We start from the raw sequence: 11,884 nt of genomic DNA on the forward strand, positions 1-11,884 counted from the left end.
GTGGTGTGGTGATTTACACAAGCTATTCTGACTTTTCTTCCCAGGTTTGCTATGTCACCACATGCACACGATGGTATTACAGCCACCGGGTGTATGTTATCCCTGCAAAAACCCAGCTGCCGGGAGCGTGCAGGCAGGGCACATTACCTTCCCTCTAACCACCTAGCTAAACTGCCTAGTTATAATGACCTCCTAAGGCCCGAAATGATCCTGTTGATTGATATGTATTCATTGGATGAAGTGCTGATTAAATGACTCAAGGAGCCAGGGGGGATAAAGAGAATTAAAGGAAGATGCACATACTACATGTCAAACACCAGCCTGGGAAGCAAAAAAGGTGTCAAAGGCAGGTAACTCCTCGCATTAACCCCATCTCTTTTCAGCCCCGTTTCAAAGTTTCATTGCAACCCACTTTTAACGGTTGGGGTTAAATCCAGCCCAGACTTCGTAGCCTGAGGCCCAGTCAGCGAAAGCAATGGCTCTGTTTTCTCCAGCCAAGCGGATCGCAGCAGCGCCTTGCAGCAAACAAATGGTGGGGAGAGGGAGGTTGTGGCCGGTTCCATCAGAGCTGTAAGGCGCTGCTGTAAGGACCCGTCCAGGGAGGACAGGTCGGTGCACAGGGGCCCAGCATTCCCACCTCTGGAAGCCCTTTACAAATGGGCACAGCCGCCCACATGGCTTGATTCAGGACTGAAACTGATGAGCAACAAGAGGGGAGGGTTGGGTTGGGTTGGGTTGGCTGGGGTGGGCGGGCAGCTCTGCTGGCCATTCTGTAGGGGTTTATTAGTACCGAGGGGTGACAAGCTGCGCTGGGTGGGAAGGGAGAACAGAGGAGGGGCCACAGCACCGACTCCCAGAAGCTTATGGCCCTGCAGGCCCAGCCGGGGCAGCTCAGACACTCAGCCGGTGCCAGCACAAAATAATTTGAGCCAGTTTCTGACTCCTCTCCTGGAGGAAGGGCCTGCACAAGGGAGTGACTGGGAGTAGTGATGAACAAGGAAGAGGATATCATGGGGGGAGGCAGGGCAGCCAGGAAGGGGTTACACAGCTGAGGGCACAGGGAGCCAAACTGTGATGATGGCTGTGCAGAGCAAAGGGGGTGAGAAAGCAGAGAACCGGGCTGGCTGAGACATGGGCGTGGCAGAGCCACAGACAGGAGGTGCAAGGCCATCATGGGAGCCGGTGATCTGAGCAGCAGCAGCATGCGGGGGGGAGGGGAGCAGGGTGGCCAGGAGGAGGCGTTTTTGCATGAGTGGAGGCTAGATGTGGCCAAACCATCGATGGTGCAGGAGAGCTACAACACCGGGCACATGGACAGAGACTGTGCACTGGCTGATGGGGAGATAATGGGGGCTTGGAGGATACTGGAGGAAGATGAGCGCAGCGTGGGTCTGAGTTTGCACAGGAGAGAGGGGAGACTGGGAACCACCTGCGATGGCCATGGCAACTGGCGCTGAAAGCGGACAAGGCAGCACAGGAAAGGGGGTAGGCACAGACCAGAGAAACCAACGAAGAAGGGAGGAGAGTCCTAGGGGATCCAAGGAACAGCCACGGCTTATAGTGCAGGAGCAAAAAAAAAAAAAAAAAAAAATCAATGGAGGCACCCCCAGAGCAGGGAAGAAAAGGGCCCATACAGCTGACCAGGGTATTTCCAGGGGAAGCCAGGAATGCAGAGGAGAGATGCTTAAAAGCAAGGAGGAGGCAGCAGCTGGAGAGCCAGGTGGGGTCAAGAAAGGGGATCTGGGGGTTATTTGAGCGCACTTGAAGGGTGCAGAGAAGTCAGGAGTGAGTGGAGTCAAGGGTTAGGAGCTGATAAATATTTGGGGATGCACAAGTGGGTGTCTGGCTGGAGGAGAGGAGAGGAGAGGAGGGGTGTTGCAGTGGCAGAAATCAGAAAGCTCTTCCGTGATGTGTTCCCTTGAAGAAATGGGCAGAGAAAGGAAGCAAGTTTGGGAGGTAAAGCTAGCGAGCTCGGGGCTCAGGAACCAACCCCAGCGAGGCCTGGCTGCTGGCAGAGCGTTAAGAGCTGCAGTGCTAATCACGAATCACTGGGATGGCAACACCAGAGCTGAGTCCTACATGTCCTACACACATCCCTGCAAGATGACACACAATCCCAGACCAACCCTTCTTAATGCGTGTGCAAAAGCTCCAGCACCGGGGAGCAAGAGACAGAAACATCAGCAGCCAGGGAAAGCCTCTAAGTTAAAGCCAAAGCACATTTCTGGAGGAAAAACAAGCAAAGCAGACAAAGGCATCTTTGAGGGATGCTAAAACAATGTGCTGGAGCACTCACTCCCCATCCGTCATGATGAAAAGCACAGACCCGGAGAAATCAGAGCCAGTTTGCTAAATAAACTGAACTGATTTGGGCTCCGTTTCCAGCATACGCCTAAAGGACAGGATCTTGCGAGTTAAAAGTGAAGATGGAGAGCGAATAGTGTCAGCACAGACTGCACAAACAAGGCCCAGATTCTCATGCTCAGATCCCTAGATAAACAATTCACCCCTGGGGAGAGGTGCCTGGGCCTTTCTGTGTCAGACTCTGCATTCAGTTGGCAAGGGCGCGGAAACAGGAACGCAAGGCCCAGTGCTAACCTGGCACTTTACAGCCTGTGCCTTTCCGTGTTGACATGTAAAGTTTAGGAGAGGGCCCCGTGTGTGAATGCTGGTCCAGGATTCAGAAGAATCCCAGAAACTGTAAAGTGCTGGCTTTAAGCATCTGCCCGATGCTCCAAGATAAATATGATGCTTTCATGCAGCCTGTGCCAATACATCTCAGCCACAGCGTGCCATTTCTGGATTTCTTCTGCCCCAGTGTCTTAAACATCCCGCTGTGCCCCCGATGTGGGCACATCCGAGCTAGCTCTGCAGCCCAGCTGTGGCAGGGGAAATCATCCGAATACATTCTCCAGCCCCCAGCTCCCGGGCAGCCTCTGGCTCCCTCCCGAGCCTGGGCATCTCGGACCTGGCTGTGCACTGGGGCTAATGCCAGCACCATGTGTTCACGGCACAGATTGCATGTGCCCGGGGTTTCTTTGACAAGCAAGCAGTGAATTTGGGTCCTGTCATCTCTGACCTGCCGCTGAAGGAGTCTGCACGAGGGGTTTTGTTTTTGAGCGTCTTTTCTGTTTACTCCCATACAGCTTTTCTGCACGCCAGCATTGACTGCACTGGTGCTGAAATGTGCCATTGTAATGACCGCCGCTTGCTAACAGCAGCTAGGACTGGTTGGGGTTTTGGTTTTGTTTCTCCACTAACTCTAACCTGGATTTGCTTATTAAAATGAAATGTTCCTAGGCCATTACTTCTGCTGCGGTCTTGTTACTGTGTCTGTAAAATAAGGAATAAAGAAACAGCCCTAGTGGGTAATGTCACTACTCAGCATGACTTCTAGTAATAATAATTTAGGTTGGATAGCTCCTTTCAGGTGAGAATTTCAAGCCATTTTACGGACGGCAATTGTTTTTACCCTGGCATTTCCCCCCCTTGCAGTGCAGCCGCGGGGCTGCAAAACACTTCTTTTATTGGGCCTACAAATATATCTATTGGATTCGTCCTTAATTCCTCACGGATGTAGCAGGTGATTTGCGTTGAAATCGAGCTTTTCACAATCTATTGGCTTCGCCCCTGCTCTCCGATGCTGAGCTCTACCCTCACACCTACAGCTGCTGCCAACTGGAGGCAATCGTGTGCCCAGAGTGCTTTATGAGCTGTCAAATAAATACAACTTGCTTGCATTGCTTGTAGGGTGTGGAGGAGACAGTGAGTTTTGCCCTTCCTTTGCATGGGTCCCAATTCACCAATGGGAGTTTTGCCTGAGAAAGGATTGCAAGATCTGGGCCAGAGTGCAGGGGCTGCCGGAGCACAGCATACAAGCCCAGTTCGCTCCAGGCTTTGCCATACGCCTTTGATTCTCTTCAAGAACCTGGTTTTATGTCCCTCCAAGCGCTGTTTACTGAGCTATACACCAGAAATGCAACAGGTGGGGGAGAGTCGGCATCTGTTTATTAAGACTGGCTGCTCGCAGTAGCATGGTGAGAACGTCTTTCCTTCTGGCCTAGCCCAGTTAGCGCGGTTTTAAGTAATAGATGGAGGATTTATTGGGAAAAACTCTCAGGATTCCTTAAGTAACATTTACTGCCTATTCGAAGACTCCTCTTGGCTCAGTCTGGGACCCAAATGTGGCGGATGCTCCTCCCCCCGGTTTACACAGACAACAGGGTGTAGACGGAGACCAGGACACAACCTCTGCCTTTGTTCCTCTGCGCATTTTCCAGATGCACACCTCAGTAATTACACAGGCAAGCGTCAAACTGCATGCTCTCCGCAGCCAACACAACCCCTCCTGGGGAGGGGGCTCACACCGTTGCTGTTCGGGTCGGGGGGGGGAGTCGGGGGGAAACCATTTCACTACAAAGCGATCCTGCAAATTGCCTCACCGTGTGGCTGAAAAGCCAGATGTATCTGGCGTCTCCTCAAGCCCACTGGAAGACAGATCAGCAGGCCCAACCTTCCCCTCTAGACCTGGCCATGACAATCACCTTCCTTACCCCATGCCCTGCAGGTGGTGGCAACATTTGGCCGCCAGGACACCCACAGAAGTTGGTGCCAGGCAGGCCGGGGGGGATGCTCACCGTGTCCATCCCAGACCCCCAAGGGGCCTCTCCAGCATAAGTAAGGACGAGCCGGCGTTGGGGGCCAAAAGCATACAGCAAGCCCTCTGGTACCGCAGAGAAGGGCTCAGCCCCCACTTCCAAAACAGCCTCTGCGGGTCCCAGCTAAGAGGCGGGGCTGGAACTCCAGGGTTCTGGGTTCAAGTCCTGGCTTTGCTACAGACTCCCTGTGTGACCTTGGTCATGCCCCTTCCCCATGGCGCCTCAGCAAGCTTGCAAAGGGGCCTCAGCGGAGCAGGGGAATCCCTGCACATGCCAGGCAATATATAGCCCTGACAGAGAGTGCTCTGGGAGGGGTCTCTTTCCTCTCCCCCCACCGCTTCCAGAGCACTCCTGGGTCTGGCTGTCCCTTCTTCTGCACCCAGTGTGTCCCAGAAGCTGGGGGGAACCAAGCCTTTGCTTCTGCTCTTCTGCACCCTTTCCAGCAGCAGCATTAGCCGCTCCTCCCTGCAGTGGGCCCCTGAATCCCAAGGGGTGGGTGGGACTGAAGGACCCCATCTGCGATCCCCCATGGCCCGTGCCCCTCCCCATGGTGCTCTCCCATCGCCAGGTGGGAACAGCTCCCTGAGCAGAGGGCACTGATTGCTTGCTCTGCTCCTGTGCCCGTTGCTGCCTCCCGTGCTGCAGCGGGAAGATAAAAACAGGGGCGCAGGGCTGCCTCCCCCCTGCAGCCCAGAGCGAATGTGGCACGTTTCTGCCACGGGCCCATGCGCTTACCGCAGTGCCAGGGCGGGCAGGCAAAGTGACCTTTCCGCTCGCTTGTCACAGTCCAGCCTATGCTGAGCCAGGCACGGAGGCGAGCGGGCCGGGACCAGGCCATTTTAATCCACAGAGGGTTTTAGAGCCATTAGTCTCTGGAAACCTGCTGCCTCCTGCCAGCTCACTTGATTTTCTCCTCCCCCAGACAAGGGAGGCAGCTCGGCCTCTGGGGAGTTTATTTTAAATACAGGCTGTAAAAGGGGGGGAGCGGTTTGGAGCAAGATACAACTTTGTCCTGAGGGGGAGGGGGTTTCCAGAGCAGCAGCAAGGGCGGAGCAGCTGAGCCAAGCCCCTGAGCCATGCAAGGGCTAAGGAGCCCGGGGGCAGCCCGGTGTGCAGCCCCTGCCCCGACAGCTGCTGCCCCAGGGGAGCTAGGACCCGCTCACCTCCTCGTGCCTCTGGCCAGGGGAGCATCACTACGCAGCAGCTAGACTCCAGCCTGGGGCCGAAGGGAGCGTGAGCCCCGCAGCCCGCTAGGCAGGGGGTGCCCTGCACACCTGAACACAGGACGCGATTCTGGCATTCCCACGCATCCCGCCGCATAACAGCGCTCAGCTGTGCCAGGCCGGGCTGGGGAGAGGGGACAGTGGGGCAAGGAGAGCTGCAGGGCCCCAGACCCGCCCCCCGACACTTGCAGGTAAAGCCAATGGGTCTGCCCATGCGCTCCTTCAAAGCCCCCCACCCGCCCCCCTGGCAGGTTCCTAGGGGCAGTTGGCCCCAGGAGCTGCAGATCCAGGGCTCTCTGCCCTCCAGCCCCATGCAGAGCCATCCCTGCTGCCAGTCCTGCCCGGGGGGGGAGGGGGCGACAGCAGACACTCTTGCAGCAGACAGGCTAGAAGGAGAGACGGGCGGAGCTGGAGCTGGGGCAGGGCGCAAGCAGCACCAGCCTGGGGGTGGCCACAACCTCAGCCCGGCAGCAGGAGGAAACAAGAGCAGGGAGGCCCCAGCCAGTGCCTGTGCTGAGCAGTCACTCCCTGGCATGTTTCCTCATCCAGCTCGTCTGTGCTCCCAGCCTGCCCTGGCTCCCAGGGCCCGGCCCAGGGAGGGACCCAGGGCCATATGGCGGGAGGATGGTGAAGCCAACAAGCCTTGGCCCTTCCTGCCCCCTTCCCCTTCTCCCTCCTTTTCCCCCCGTGCACATCCCGGCACAGCACAGGGAGGGTTTGCAGCGCTTGGTGCCGATCCCTTTTCCCAGACGCAGTGTGCATGGGTTAAGGCCTTGATCCGCTTCCTCCTCCTCCTCTGCATCGCAGGCCGCTGGCGAGGGAGTTCCCTTCACTGTTTGCTCACGGCCACCCTGGGGAAAGCAGGAAGCTGCTCTCTGATTGCAGGCGGAGACATTCCTCTCCCAAGGTCTCTCCAGCCGCCCCCCCGCTTTCTCTGAGCCGTGCTGCCAGCATAAATCCCAGGGCTAGCACTTCGGCTTCACACGGGGGCTAGAATCGCCCCTCCCACCTCCGGACACCTCTCTTCCGGGGTGCTCTGGGCCCGCAGGTGCTGAAGCCAGGCTGTCGCCACATGCGCACGACGCAGCAAGGCACAGACAGCTGGATACAGTCAATCCTTTCGGTCCCCGCTGCGCCTTCTGCTCATTAATCAGCGCAACGAGCGGAGCTGCTCATTTATAATAGATGGCACAGAACCAGAGTTCTCATTAAGCCGTAACCTACCACTGGACTCAGGGAAAAAAAGAATAAAAAGCAGCCAGCTTGCCCCCCGGGGCTGGGACGAGAGGTGCAGAGCCACCCGCATCTGAGCGCCAGGAACGGCTGGGATATGGGGGGCTCCTAGTCCCAGCCAGTGCTCCTAGGGCAAGGCGAGGGGCTCGGTGGGGCTCCTGGCAGGCACACACGCAGGGCCCAAAGCACTGAGGGGACCGAGAGCCAAAGCAGCACTGCTGCTGACAATCACTGAGCTCAGCTGGCTGCAGGGGGCCTGGGAAGGGAAATGAGCCCAGCTGGGCATGACTCTCAGTCCGGGATCCCAACCAAACCCCCAGCCACAGGCGCTGCTCAGCCCAGGGGATTGAAACCCAGACTCAAATCTACCTGGTTTTTAAGGGGGAGGGTCAGGTTTTAAACATCACAGGAGGAGGCGTCGGGGGCGAACTGGCCTTGGGGCCACGCTGAGCAGCAGCACACAGCCCTGCAATGTGCAGAGCTAAGCCTGCCTCACGTGACAGCGAGCAGAACTGGCTCCTGTCCCAAAGAGCCTCTTTATTCCGTGCATTTGTGCTGCTCCCTGCAACAGAATCCCGGCTTGTCCCACCAGATCAGACCTAACCCTAAGGGACAGAGGACAGCCACATTATTTTTTAAACAATGGTTTCAAGTGCCCACCTGGGGACACCTGCATTTCCAGAGGGGCTGGTTACCCTTGGAACTGGGTGCTCAGCATTACTGAAAACCAAGGCATGGAAAATTAGCAGCCACTGGCCCCTTTGGAAAATGGCCTTGGTAAGGGCACTCCCATGACAATTCTCCCCACCTCCATCCAAGACTTGCCAGGTTAAACAGGGCACAGTAATGTCAGACTGACCGAGGAGCACCCAACGGGAGCAGAAACGTCAATTTTTTCCCAGGCGGGTGGTGAAGCACTGGGATAGGTTACCTAGGGAGGTAACCTTAGAGGTCTTTAAGGCCCAGCTTGACAAAGCCTTGGCTGGGATGATTTAGTTGGGGTTGGCCCTGCTTTGAGCAGATGAACTTCCTGGGGTCTCTTCCAGCCCTAATCTACGATTCTAGGATCAACTAACACAAACCTAAATCAGGCCAACCTTTAACTAAAGGTAAAACGTATCTTTATATATCTGGGAATGTGACTCAGCCCTGAGCAGAGGATGATTTAAAGTGACAGCCAAAGTTTGGAATAGTCAGAAGCCAGTCGTGTGTGCGCACGCTCAGAAACTGCGCTTCCCCTGTCTTCACACACATGCATGTCCCTCTGCAAACATGCCAGCTAGCAGGCACTTAACCTGTGCCTCTGCCCGGGTGGGACACTGTGGGATCCCATTATTAATGCACGCTCTGTTTCAAGGGGTGGAATTTATCATCAGCTGTAGCTTCAGAAGAGCAGTGTTTACCAAACTGGCCTGGTAACTTTTAGCACATATCGGGTGCACCCTGCTTTCGCTTGACGCTGCAAAAGGCTCCCCAGGACACGTCTGCAATTGCTGCTTCCAGAGTCCTGGGTGTGCCTGATGCTTACCAACAAACAGCCACCTAGCTAAATCTATGCAACCGACCTTTGCCAAAGGTACTATCATACTTCCTCCTGGATCTTTCCCCTGCTTGCTCGCTTTTCTGGAGTGTCACTGAACGCCCAGCTCCAGACATGTGTGTGTCTTGCTCCGGTGCACTGAGCCAAGCTGTTGCTTTTTTTCTTCATTTCTGAGCAGCTTTTATTATTTATTCATTAAAAGAAAAAAAAAAAACGAGAGGAAAGCAACACAAGCTGGTTCCTAACGCATCATGGGCTGCAGTGAGAGGTGCAGCGGAGAGCTCCCAGTAGGACACACCTGCAGCTCCCCACTGCCATCCTCAAATTCGTCTGTCATCATCTACATCAGGTGACATTCTTGCATGCCCACTCCTGCAGGCCATCACAAACAGGCAGGGCCCCTGGGTTATGTTAAAGCAGGGAGAAGGAAGGGAGCCTTTCGTATTATTCCTAGGAGAGCTCAAACCTGCGCCCGACACGTCTCAGTCCCCAACACCAGCCGTGGGCACTGCACTGCAAATTCCTAGCCTGCCGACCTCACTGCCCGCTTGAAAGAACAGCCCACAGTCTACAAACACCTGGCAATACCCCAATCTGCTGAGACTGGAGAACTGTGATGCACAAGACACGTATCCCAAGGAAGTACAGCCCCCCCCCATCCCGAATTCCCACACTCCATTTGACAGAGCTGCCATTCAGCATCTGGACCACGGCAGCTGCATGCGGAAATATACGTGTTACACACACACTTGATACACACTGTGTTTCCAAAAGCCACCAGGAAAGCCTGGAAACGAGGAATGCAAATAGCACAAACTCAGGCACGTTGCCTCCCTCATCAGATATTCAGTGCAACCCGAGCACGCCACATTTCAAACCAGGCACCCACTCCCTAAAAGCAGGAAGTCAATAAAAAAAAAATAGCAAAACATCCTTTAAAATACCAGCCACTCGCTCAGATTTCACTGCTTGGAACTGACAAATTAGCAGGATTAGTATCCTTCCAGGTGCATTTTTCTTGCTTTTGCCTGGGCTTTCAGAAGAGAGCTGCCTCAATCCCTAGAAACCCGTTATATCTTAACTTTCACAGAACTAAACTTTATGGCCACCGACGCTGTGTTACACCGATAGCAGCAGAGCCAGGCTGGAGCAAGAAGCCGATGGCGTTTGTTCCATACAAGATTCCCTGTGACTATAACGGACGTTTGGAACTGAAACATGATGATTAAAAATTTAGTCTCTGGGCTTGAAGCAGGGAAGGTCACCACGCAGCCTGAAAAACCCGAGGGGGGAGAGATTATTTATTATTCAGACAGCACCAGAAACATGTCCCGGGCTGTGGGATGGGGTATCAGAAATCAGAACAGCCCCCAGTAAAATACACCGACATTTAAAAGGTGACATCGTTCCCTCCTCCATTAACATTTCAGAGCCAGTCGTGAGAGCTGGGCAGGAAATCCTTCAGCTGGAGTTACGGATGGACGGACTGCCTGCCTGCACCCAACTTCCTGCTCTGGAATGGGAACAAGATACGACGCCCTGGGAGCGCGAACTAATGGGATTTTCCCACTCCTCGCCGCGGAAGATGCGGGGAAGGTTTTGCAAACACGCCTCGCCGTGAAAAGACTCGATGTTTATGGGGGGCGGGGGAGCTCAGCTCAGCTCCTCTGAGCTGCTAATTCTGCGGATGTTGGAGGAAACTTGCCCTGCCGAGAAGCGGATTTTCTCCCGACCCGCAGCCCTTCGATGCCACAAGCGGGCCAGGAGGTTGGCTCGGACCCACACTCCCGAACCCACTCCGGATTCCAAACTACGAAGCCGCTGCCCGGCCAAGAGCAGAGCTCGGGTTTCGCACCGACTCCCCGCTCACGCCGACCGAGCTGCTGTTTGCGCCACTTGCTGCTGTCCCCAGCCTCTGCCAAACAAATAAGACAGGCCCTGGGCTAAGAGCCCTCCTGGGCATAGAGCTGGGGGGGAAGAGGGTCCCCCCCGCCCGCGCTCCTATTCCAACACCACACGACCCCCTCCCCCTCGGAGACAAACACCATCAATTAACCCCTTCCTTTCCCTTCCCACCCCCAGGGCAACACGCAGCCCCCCGCCGCCCGAGCCAGACCGACCCTCCGTGCCCAGAGAGCGCAGCAGGGACCCGGACCAGACCGGACCGGCCCAGCGCAGCGCAGCACCGACCCCTCTGCGCCCCCCAGCCCCGTCACTACCCGCCCGGGCTCCCACCTACCCTCGGGTCCCGGCAGCCGCCCCGCCGCTGCCCGCTCATCTTGGAGGCGCAGGAGAGACAGCGGCGCCGGCCGGCCGGGGCGGGGTGGGAGCGAGCGGCGGCGAGCAGGGAGGCAGGGCAGAGCCGCGCCGCCTCCCGCCCCGCCCCCTCGGCTCGGCTCCCCGCAGGTGAGGGCGCACGGAGCCGCCCCGAGCGCGCAGGAACCGGCCCCCAAAGGCAGCGCAGCCCCCTCCTGCGGGCGGAGGCCGGGTTTGACCTGCCCCCGATGCAGCCCCGCGCACCCTGCAGCCCGCCCCAGCCCAGCGGCCCGGAGCCGGGTTCTGCCCCTGCACGGGAGTCGTGGAGCCTTACCCAGAGAGGAGAGCGGCGGCCCCGCACTCGGCTAGGCGAGGGGAAGGCCCCCAAACGTGGGGAACAGGAGCCCCGCTGTGAAAGGCCGGCACCGCTCGGATCTAGCCGGCCCGGCCCGGCTCTTCCAGCGCCTCCACCCGCGCTAGGCTCCTTGCTGAGCAATCCGGAGAGCAGCCCTCTCCTCTCCGCTCCTGAACGATCCTTGGCACTGGCAGCCCCCTTAGTGGCCACTGAAAGGAAGGGGGCAGTTCAGCCTCAGAGCTATTGCTTCAGGCTCTCTGCAAACTCAGGACAGGGTGTTGCCTACCACCTCAAGAAGGTTTTCCCTACACCACAGCAGCGAGAGGCTGACTTTAAAAAAAAAAAAAGAAAATCTGAGATGCAGGAGAACATGGGGAGTAGGCCTCAGGTCTTGGCAGGCCTGCCCCCCTCCATCCTTCACACTTATGCTTTGATAGGTCTCATGTAGCTTATGACAACAATGACATAGTTTGGAATCTGAGCCTTCCAAACCAGTGCAATTACTGATGGTTTTGCTCCATAAGTTTGGGTTTCAGGGATGGTGCAGGAGGGATACTCCAAGAAGCTGATCCACCCAGATAAACCCTTGAACCCATGCAGAGCCCCACTGGCCAGGATC

The 11,884-nt window shown here is 56.4% G+C and overlaps 1 protein-coding gene across 2 annotated transcripts in view; it reads right to left on the reverse strand.

The window, feature by feature from the left end:
- Window positions 1-11,269, reverse strand: part of MID2 (midline 2) — a 246,607-nt gene extending 235,338 nt beyond the window's left edge. Inside the window, exon 1 of one of the 2 annotated variants that reach the window (XM_067548512.1) lies at window positions 10,894-11,269. The gene's annotated coding sequence lies outside the window, so the exon portion shown is untranslated. The remainder of the gene's footprint in view (window positions 1-10,893) is intronic. The other variant, XM_067548513.1, reaches the window with a different exon arrangement.
- Window positions 11,270-11,884: the final 615 nt, after the last annotated feature.

Source organism: Emydura macquarii, unplaced genomic scaffold (assembly GCF_026122565.2).
Source record: "Emydura macquarii macquarii isolate MOO-44397 ecotype Brisbane River unplaced genomic scaffold, CSIRO-AGI_Emac_v2 contig_1253, whole genome shotgun sequence".
Classification (NCBI taxonomy): Eukaryota; Metazoa; Chordata; order Testudines; family Chelidae; genus Emydura; species Emydura macquarii.